The sequence below is a fragment of the Monodon monoceros genome, unplaced genomic scaffold (assembly GCF_005190385.1).
Source record: "Monodon monoceros isolate NGI ecotype Baffin Bay Population unplaced genomic scaffold, NGI_Narwhal_1 Super_Scaffold_16, whole genome shotgun sequence".
Lineage (NCBI taxonomy): Eukaryota > Metazoa > Chordata > Mammalia > Artiodactyla > Monodontidae > Monodon > Monodon monoceros.
The window spans coordinates 65,420,702-65,430,791 of NW_021703772.1; the positions used below are offsets into that span (position 1 = coordinate 65,420,702).

Consider the following 10,090-nt stretch of genomic DNA (forward strand, 5'->3'; position numbering starts at 1 on the left):
ATTGAGCAGACTGTTAAACCCAGCCTTGTGCTAAGTATTTACCATGCATGAACTCAGCATTCACAACTCATGAAGCAATGATAACTCTCATTTTATAGATGAAAAAACTCAGGCTTAGAAGGGTTATAAGGGCTTTTATATGACACAGAACTTGTAATTAACATGGCCAGGAATGCAAACGAGGGCTAATTTCAGAGCCTGAATAGTTAACCACTCTGTATGACAACTGTCTACTAATAAATGACCTGGATAAAGACAAAGGAAGTTTAAGATAAATTATATTTTTGTGCAGAGATAAGGAATCTTTTTCCCTCCCTCTCCTCTCGCCCTCTCCCCCAGCCCTCTCTCTCCCTCTCTCTCTCTCCCTTTCTCCCTCTCTCCTTCTCTCCCCAACATCCAGCCCCCCACCACCACTGCCCACACCCCACCCCCATGGAAAGAATTTTAAAAGTCATGACCACTTCTGGAAAAAGGAAAGGCACAAGGGATAAAACTATAGAAGTTTTTTTCATTCAACACTTATTGAATGCTAGATACTAGAGATAAAACCAGAGCCTGGATAGATATACATACATATACACATAGATACATACAAAGATAAATATGAAACTAAAGAATTTATTGGCTACCAGGGGAAACATAACTATTCAGCTGGATATATAATATATGGTAATTTTTATACTATTTCATATAACCTATAATATATATATATATACAGGAAGGAATGATGGATTCTACATTAGAAATTACAGGTGATGTTAATAAAATGAGCCCCTGAAGAAAAAGAAAGATTTTATCAATTAGAGAAAAAGGTAACTGTATTCAACACAGAGACACTTTTAAGGAGAGGAGTTTGTCATGGAGATGAGACCTAGGTTTCCAGCTACTAGTTCTTCAAGCTAGACAATAAAGAGAGAGAGGAATCAACAATAGGATAAAATTTTCACAGCAGAGATGGAATAGAAACTGGAGCAGAATTACTCTGGGCACTCTGAATCCCTTTCCAGACATTCTTTATTTTGCCCTTTGGTTCTTGAACCCTCTCCTCCTTTAACTGCTCCTTTCAATAAATTCCAGGTCCACATGCTCAACTCTAACACTCAATAACATGCCCCAGTGAATGACTGAGGCTTCACTCTACCGGTGGGGGTTTTCCTCTTTATGTTAGGTAACCTAAAACTGTCAGGGTCAGACACTTACTCTTCTCCTCATCTGTAAGTGAACCTCTTATCTTCACTGACTTCAAAATTACAAATTAGCTCACAGGATTTTCTCTCAACTCCAGCTATCTACTCTATTAACCATCCAGGTGGCACAACACCCCTACTCCTGGATTCTAGTCTAAAACCACATGAAGGTAACATCTTCAAATGACCCATAAATTCAGGGTCCCCATTCATACAAAATATCATCACCATTCTTCCCTTCTTTTCTTCTTACTATCTTTCATAAAAAACTGTTGAGCATCTCCTAGGCACAGTAATTTAGAGATAAAGTTGTCTTTATCCTTAAAAAGGTATTAGTCAAGGTTCTCCAGAGAAACAGAACTAATAGGATACATAGAGATATATAAGAGGAGATTTACTATTATGTGAATTGGCTCACACAATTATAGAATCTGAGATATGCCATGTGCAAGCTTGAGAACCAGGAAAGATGGCAGTACAGTTCTGTCCACATCCAAAGGCCTGAGAACCAGGAGAGCCATGGGGTAGCTCACAGTCCAAGGCCAAAGGCCTAAGAACTGGGGAGGGACACTGGTGTAAGTCCCAAAATCTGAATCTAAAGGCCCTGGAACCAGGAGCTCCAATGTCCAAGAGCAGGAGAATATAGATGTCCCAGCTCAAGAACAGAGAGAGAGAATGCATCCTTCCTCCACCTTTTTGTTCTATTTGGACCTTAAATGAACTGGATGATGCCTGCCCATTGTTGAGGGAAATCTTCCTTGTTTTCATTCCAATAGACATATGTCACTGAATTTGAAGTGGGCTTCTTATAATCACTATATGGCTGGGTCACATTTTTTAATCTACTTTTTACTGGTATATTAGATCAATTACATTTAAGGTAATTATTGATATGTTAACATTTAAGGTTGTCATTTATTATTTGTTTTTTATTTGTTTCCTCCAGTCTCATTTCTCTGGTTCTCTTTTCTTACCTTCCTGCACAATTCTGAACGTATTTTAGGATTCCATCTGGATTTATTCATAGTGCTTTTAATTGTATCTCTTTGTATATTTTTGGTAGTGCTTGTTCTGAGTATTACTATATCTACTTATCTATATATATATAGATCTACAAATTATACAGTCTAATATAAAGCATTTTACCACTTTTAGTGAAGTATGGAAACCTCACTCTCATTTGTCTCTTTGTCTTCCTTATTTGAAAATATTATTGTCTTGGGAATCAGAAGGCACTACAATTTTTGCTCCACTCATCAAATATGGTTTTAAAACTCATAAGGAAAAGGACAGTCCCTTGTATGAGTCCATATTTCTGCTTTTTGCATTATTTCTTTCTTCTTGATGCTCCATCATTCCTTCTTTTATCAATTATTTTCTGTTTGAAGAATTTTGCTTAGCCAATCTTTAAAAGTAAGAGAGTTTATTTCTCTTTAATATTTTTATATTTAATATATATTTATTGCAAGTTGAAATGATAGTGTTTTGATATATTGGGTTAAACAGAATATATTACTAAATTTTTAGAAAGACTATGTCTGCTAGTAAAAAATTCTTCTAGCTTTTCTTCCTCTGAGAATGTTTTTATTTCTCTTTCATTCCTGAAGTATAAATTCATAGGATATAGAATTTGTGGTTGACAGTTTTTTGTGATTGACAGTTTTTTGCCTGAAGAATATTGTACCATTTCTGGCTTCCATAACCTCACATAAGAAATCCATTGTCATTTGCATTGGTATTCATTCCACTGTAGGTAAAATGTCATCTCCTTACAGCTGCTTTCAATAATTTTTAATTTTTAGTTTTCAAATTTTTTAATTGGGTGCAGCTTTGGCATGGATTTCTTTGTGTTTATCCTGTTTGGTATCTACTCAGCTTCTTGGAACTGTAGATTTGTGTCTTTCACCAAATTTATGACATCTTCAGCCAATACTTCTTCAAACAATTTTTCAGCCTCGCTTTTTTCTCCTTTCCTTCTGAGATAGTAATGACATGATGGATGACTCTTTTGTTATTGTCTCACAGGTACCTGAGGCTCTGTTCATTTTTTTTTTTACAATCTTTTTTCTATCTGTTGTTCAGATTGGGTGAATTGTATTGTTCTCTGCTTAAGTTCACTGATTTTCTCTTTCATCATCTTCACTTTACTGTTGAACCCATCTATTGAGTTTTTTATTTCTGTTATTGTATTTTTCAGTTCTATAATTCCACTGTTTTTTTCTTATAGAATCTATTTCTTTGCAGTGATTTTCTGGTTTTTAATTTGTTTCAAGAGAATTTGCAATTCATTGTTGAAGCATTGTTATAGTGGATGTTTTAAAAATATTTCTCAGATAATTCCAGTAGCTGACTCATCTCAGGATTAGTGTCAACTAATTGTCTTTCGTCATTCAACTTGTGATTTTTCTTAGTTCTTGGTATGTTGGCTGCTCTTTTAAAATCATACTCTGGATATTTTGTCTATATTAGGAGATACTGGACCGTACTTAAATCTTTTATTTTAGCAGTTAATCACACTGTTTAGGTTTAGCATATAGGTCTTGGTCTATTTTTGCAGGCTATGGTTCTCATAGTAGTTTAATTTCAGAGCCTTGGAGGTGTTATTTTGGTTTTCCTTGTTTATCTGATGTAGCTTGGGCTGCCATTGGTCCCTGCTGGACTGAAAGAGGTTTCCATAGGCCAAGCAACCTGGCTTTTCTCAGAGGGAGGTCAGGGAATGAGGAAGGATCCCTCTACTAACAGCTCATGAGGACAAGGAGACTTTCTGGGCCAGGCTACTTGTGCCTGCATCCTCCTTGCTGGCTCCTCCCATCCATTCAGGTGTCTCTGGGCAGAGAAGGAAAGTCTCTGCATCTCCCAGATTACTGGGTTTAATTTCCACTCTTTATGGCTGCAACTTCTGTAACTGACACTTTGTTATAGCTACATCTAGTCACTAGGGAACTTCTTGTAATCATGCCTCCTGCACCCTGATCCCCAGCCCCCACCACACCTTCAGGCCTAGAAGCAAAATCCCTTGACTTCCCTTTAAACTTTGCCCATACATTTTATGAGCTCAACTCTCCACAAGTTATCCCTGATCCATACACCACCTAAACTTTTGGCCTTTTATAGTTGTTGAAACGGAAAGAACTCAAATTCTACCTCCTGTAATAATTGACCTCAAAGTAAGCTTAAATCTTATTCTCTCTCTTTTTAAAAATGTTTTAAATTTAACTTTATTTTTTTGAAAAAGTAAAGGAAGGAAAAATGGAAGGAAGAAAAGAAGGAAAGGAGGGAGGGAGGGAGAGAGGAAGGAAAGAAGGAAGGAAGGAAGAGTACATCCTATGATACTTGTATTTTGCTGAGTGTTAACAAGCTTGGAACCACAGCTGAACTGATTGCTCAGAACAATAGAGAAACTATATGGCTCTGAAAACATGGGAGGTAGGAGAGGAAACTTGGATATAGAAGAGCTGGACAAGCAACGTTTGGGAAGAAGTGACCTGTGTGGTGAGACTTGTAGAGTGAATTGTTTAGATCTTTTCACCTCCCTGGTGGCCCCAATTTGAAAGAAGCACTCCTGCTTTCCATCTGGGAGAACGTTTTTTTCTAGTCTGAAGAAAGGAAATTCACCTTTCCCCTGTGCTTTTTCAAGATGTTTTGTTTCTATCTGAAAATTACCTAAAACCTATAAGTTTTCCTAAAGATCCAGGCTTTTCAAAAGCAAAGTCCAGAGTACTTCGAAGCTTTTTGTCTTTTCTGCCTTGACATATAATTGGCTGGGTTTAGAAAGAACAAATCAGTTCTCTTCCTAAATGTGTGGAAATTGAGGGAGGGCAGAAGCAAAGGTTAAAAGGGTGAAAAAAAATCTGAACTGATATCAAATAATATCTGAAAATATGCAAAGTAGTGTATTCCAACCCTACACTGACTTTCACTTTTTGCTTAGGATTCTCTCCAATAATCCTAAACAAGTGAATTGGAAGGAAATTATCATAAACTCATAAAATAGTGCTTTCCGATCATTGGGTACATCATACTGTTTCAGTACATGAAAGAGCTATCCTTTTTTTTGCTGAATAATCCTTTTTGTGTTAAAATTCTTATAGCATAGACTGTCTCATATATGCCAAAAAACCAGTCTGTTCTTATTTCCAAGTGGTATATTTAGGTACAAAAACCAAGTAAAATACAGACTTTCTGACCTCAAGAAGTTGACATCTAGGTGGGGAAACAGACCATTAATAAAATGATACAAAAATAATTAAAGGTGGTATATGCTGCAACTCAGATACTAACGGAAGTAAATGTACCACAGCTACTAAACTGATTATCACCATAGGACCTGATCTGGCCTTTGATCACACACTAGCAGTATGAACACAATTAGGAAAAACAGTATTTTCACAAGTTTCAGCCCAATTCTTCTTCCTCTCTTGCTTCAACTCCCAATTACTTCTTCAAGTTCTTCTGCTCAGAAAATCACATCTTTGCTGCCACAACCCAGCCTGAGCACTTGAAAAATCCATCACCAAGAATACTGTCTTAATTCTCTCCAAGCTTCCAGTCCATCCAGCAGAAACAGAGATAGCAGCCTCCTTTCCAAATGGGCACCATACTCTCATCCTGATGAGAAAACTACAGAAAATTCAAGGCACGACAGTGAAAACTGTTCAATAAATCCCTTTTAATAAGTGTAAGATTTAGATAAAGGCTAATTTTCTAACTAGGTCTCATGGTTAAGCAGACTCAGTATGTTACAAAGACTCTTTGTTTCCCCCAAACTTGTTCTCCCATCCTTACGTGGTAATAGCATTCCTGATTCTTAGCTAGATAACATGGCCTTCTGGAATAAACACTATACTTTATAACCTTTTTTTTTTTCAATTAAGGCTGTCTCTGTAACTAAATTCTATCCTTTTTAACTTTCTTTCCACTGACCAGAACATGGATGAAGAGGCAGGGTATCTGTTATGAAACAAGGGAGGCCAACAATCAATGAATGCTAAGCAATAAGTTAGAAGGGTCTGGTTCAGATAATCATACTTTATGATTAAAGTATAATCATATTTTATGATTAAAGTAGGGAACAGTCAGATCACATTGTGTCTCCTTTACCTAAGCTATGAAGAAAAATATGAACCCTGAAGGATGACCCAAACCTCTTTCCAAAATTTCCTGGCAAAGGTCCAAATCTTAAAAAAAAAAAAAAAAAAATCAGACCATTACAGCAGAATCATATTCTCTAGAGCTTAAAACTGAAAAATTGTTATGGTTATGTACAGTTGTGCAGTAGAGAGCGTAGAACTCTAATATAATATCCCATTATAATTGTCTCTTTGTTAGCCATATGGGTATTACGGGCAGTAGTTTCCAACCCTACACTGACTTTCACTTTTTGCTTAGGATTCTCTCCAATAATCCTAAACAAGTGAATTGGAAGGAAACTATCATAAACTCATAAAATAGTGTTTTTCGATCATTGGGTACATCATACTGTTTCAGTACATGAAAGAGCTATCTTTTTTTTTTGCTGAATAATTATTTCTTTCGAATTGTTCTATCAACCATGCTTGACATTATGGTGAAGGAAAGTATTTGTTCTCTCAACTGAGTGAAGCTTTTAGATCAAGGAAAAGCACTGACATATTTAGGAAAAGCAAGACTCTGCAGTAGTAGCATCAGTTTGATTAAAGGAGATGTGTTGATTTATTTTCTTTTACATTCCAGAAAGTGACTAATAATCATCTCTAAGATGTCTGTTTTTCTCCTGAACCTTAAATTATTAAACGTATTTCCCTGTTCTCACCTTGCTTTCTGCAGAAGAAAGCACTGCATCCTTCCAGTGCACACAAAGATTCTACTGCAGTGCAACCCAAGAAAAACCAGCCAAGGTCTGCTGAGGATCTCTGCTGCTGCAGCATTTGATACACACAGGAAAAGTCTCATGAATAATGCACAGTTATAAACAGGTAGCCATATCAAGATCTCTTCACTTAATTCTATTCCCAAACACACTCCAAGGAAAGTAACTGGATACCTTCATTAACGATTGATCTGTATAGGAAGAAAGTATGATTAAAAGCTTTCAAGACATCGATTGCATGTGCATTAGCTTGCATTGACCTGCATTGTTTTCTACTGAAAACCCAAGCAAATTGTAGCAATAATCAGAATTGTAGTGCTAAACAGAAATATAAAATATTTTAAAACCACAAGTATGAACATCCAGAACAGTTCACCCACTGCAGAGTATGTAAGAAGCAAAAGCAGCTTGTCATGAGGTCACCTTATAACTGGGTACGTGCTTGTGAGGCAGCATGAAGTGTTGATGTGCTACCAATGGAACAGCTTGTAGGATATGAATCCACTCTAGTCCATTTTCTTAACACCAATGACAAGAAGTGCCAGGAGGCTCTAAACACCTTCCCAGAACAGCCATCATTAATCTCTAATACGATCACATTACTTTTTTTATTATTTTAGATGAAAAAAATAGTGGGCACTTCTTTTTTTTTTTTTTGCCCAATCAGAGACTATGTGTTAAACCTACAATATAACAGCCTTTGTGCATTCACCTCAATTTGCCAGAATTATCAACACAATTGGCTGAAGTTGATTGCTGCTCTTGGTGGAGGGAGGGAGGATGGCCCCCACGGCCAAGTCATACACTACAAATATAAGCCTCTCTACTCTTTTACACAAGTCTTCTTTAACAAGAAGATGGAAATGTGTAACACTATCCTAACTAGACTATAAATTATTATTATTATAGTAAGCATTTATAGGTATTTTTAAGACAGCACTCAAATAATTTCTGTATGTTTTGTTTTGCTTTATATTGTTTTATCTCAGTGGCTCTTATGTTATCAGTTGAGTCCTATATAAGGTTAACTGTATATGATTAACTTTTTCTCTTTGAAATTGTAAAGTAGAGTAACTCATCTAGGCGGTCTGGAGATTCTATGTTGCTGACTGTGGTAGGAAGTTTTGTTTATATCATTATTCTGTTATGGTTATGTTCTCCATATCTTAGTTACTTCAAGATATCTGTGTTGATTTAATGCATGAAAATTAAATATGCTAATGTGGGAGAGAAAAAATCAAATTCTAAGCTGTCATTAATATGGGGTGCAATCACTGGGGAAGAGGGCTTTATTTAAGTTTACTTAAAATTAAAGTCAGGATCTTCTGCCTATATTTACAAAAGATTGATGTGGGAATTGCCATCTCATTGTAAATAACTAGAAAACTTGACAAAATGTATGAAACAAATATTTTCAGACATTGAACAATAGTCAGCACAAGATTACGAAATCTGACAGAATGGGTCCTGAGACAACTAAGTTTCAGGATCTCTGCCCTTTATCAAAGGCTGCTCCAGACCTGACTTAAATACACTTTAACACAAGCCTCACAAAGGCTAAACAAATCTGAAAGGAATTTAAGTGCATGCCATGCTTAAGGAATACAGTAAAATGCAGCACTCAGTACTATAAAATTCACAATGTCCAGTAACCAATCAAAACTTTCAGAAAATGGAATAAGCAGGAAAATGTGGCTCTTAAGCAGAAGTAAAAAGAAACAGATTCAGTTACGATATTAATTATGAAATAAGCAGAACAGGATATTAAAATAGCTATTCTGAATATTATAACCATGGGCAAGGTTATAAAGGAACACATGAAGTAATAAGGAGAGAAATTAAAATTATAAACAATTATCCTAATAGAAGTCCTAGGGATGAACAAAAATCATCTGGAATGAAAAATAAACCAGATGGGTTTAGCTGCAGATTAGAAACTGCAGTAGAAAAGATCAGTGAACTTGAAAATGTGGAATAAAAGCTATGCAAATTTAGAGAGAGAAAAAATTACAGAGTCTCAGTAACCTATGGGCCAATATCTAACAATCTTATATATGTGTAATCTTGCCAAAACAAAGATAAATACTTATTTTTTATTGGCGTATAATTGCTTTACAATGGTGTGTTACTTTCTGCTTTATAACAAAGTGAATCAGATAAATACTTTTAAACACAAACAAAAGATAAGAAAATTTATCACCAGTGTTGCTGCACTACAAGGTCAAAGGAAGTTCTTCAGGTGGAAAGCAAATGATATCAGATTGAAATGTGGATTTAAACAATGGAATGAAAAGCACTAGAAATTCTAAACATGTGAATAAATATGAAAGACATATTTTCTCATCTTTAATATTTTTAAGTTGACTGTATAAAGTAAGATAATAATGTACGTTTTCTAGAATTTGTTTGTAAACATGTATAAAAATGCCTAACAACATGGCAAAAAGGACAAGATTGAAGAAATAGAAGTATTTTGGAATAGGTGTTATACTGTATACATGAAGTGGTATATTATTTGAAGTTAGACTGCGATAAGTTAAAGAAGCACATTCTAAATTATAGAATAACCATTTAAAAATATAAAACAAAGAGAAGGTTAATAAGCCAAAAGAGGGGACAAATGGAAACTTTCAAAGTGCTAAAATAATTTTTTAAAAGAATGAAGACTTGAAAAACAAATACAAACAAACAAAAGATGTAACAAATAGAAAGCATAGTAAGATAGCAATATCATTGATATAAATTCAACCATATCAATAATTACATAAAGTGTAAATGATTAAACACTCCACTTAAAAGACAAACATGTCAAATAGAATTTAAAAATTACCAAACCCACAGTATGGAGGTTCCTTAAAAAACTACAAATAGAACTACCATATGACCCAGCAATCCCACTACTGGGCATATACCCTGAGAAAACCATAATTCAAAAAGAGTCATGTACCACAATGTTCATTGCAGCTCTATTTACAATAGCCCAGAGATGGAAACAACCTAAGTGTCCATCATCAGATGAATGGATAAAGAAGATGTGGCACATATATACAATGGA

At 35.3% G+C, this 10,090-nt stretch overlaps 1 protein-coding gene across 1 annotated transcript in view; it reads left to right on the forward strand.

The window, feature by feature from the left end:
* Positions 1-8,255, forward strand: part of SCN7A (sodium voltage-gated channel alpha subunit 7) — a 96,139-nt gene extending 87,884 nt beyond the window's left edge. Inside the window, exon 26 of the mRNA XM_029224461.1 lies at positions 6,993-8,255. The gene's annotated coding sequence lies outside the window, so the exon portion shown is untranslated. The remainder of the gene's footprint in view (positions 1-6,992) is intronic.
* Positions 8,256-10,090: the final 1,835 nt, after the last annotated feature.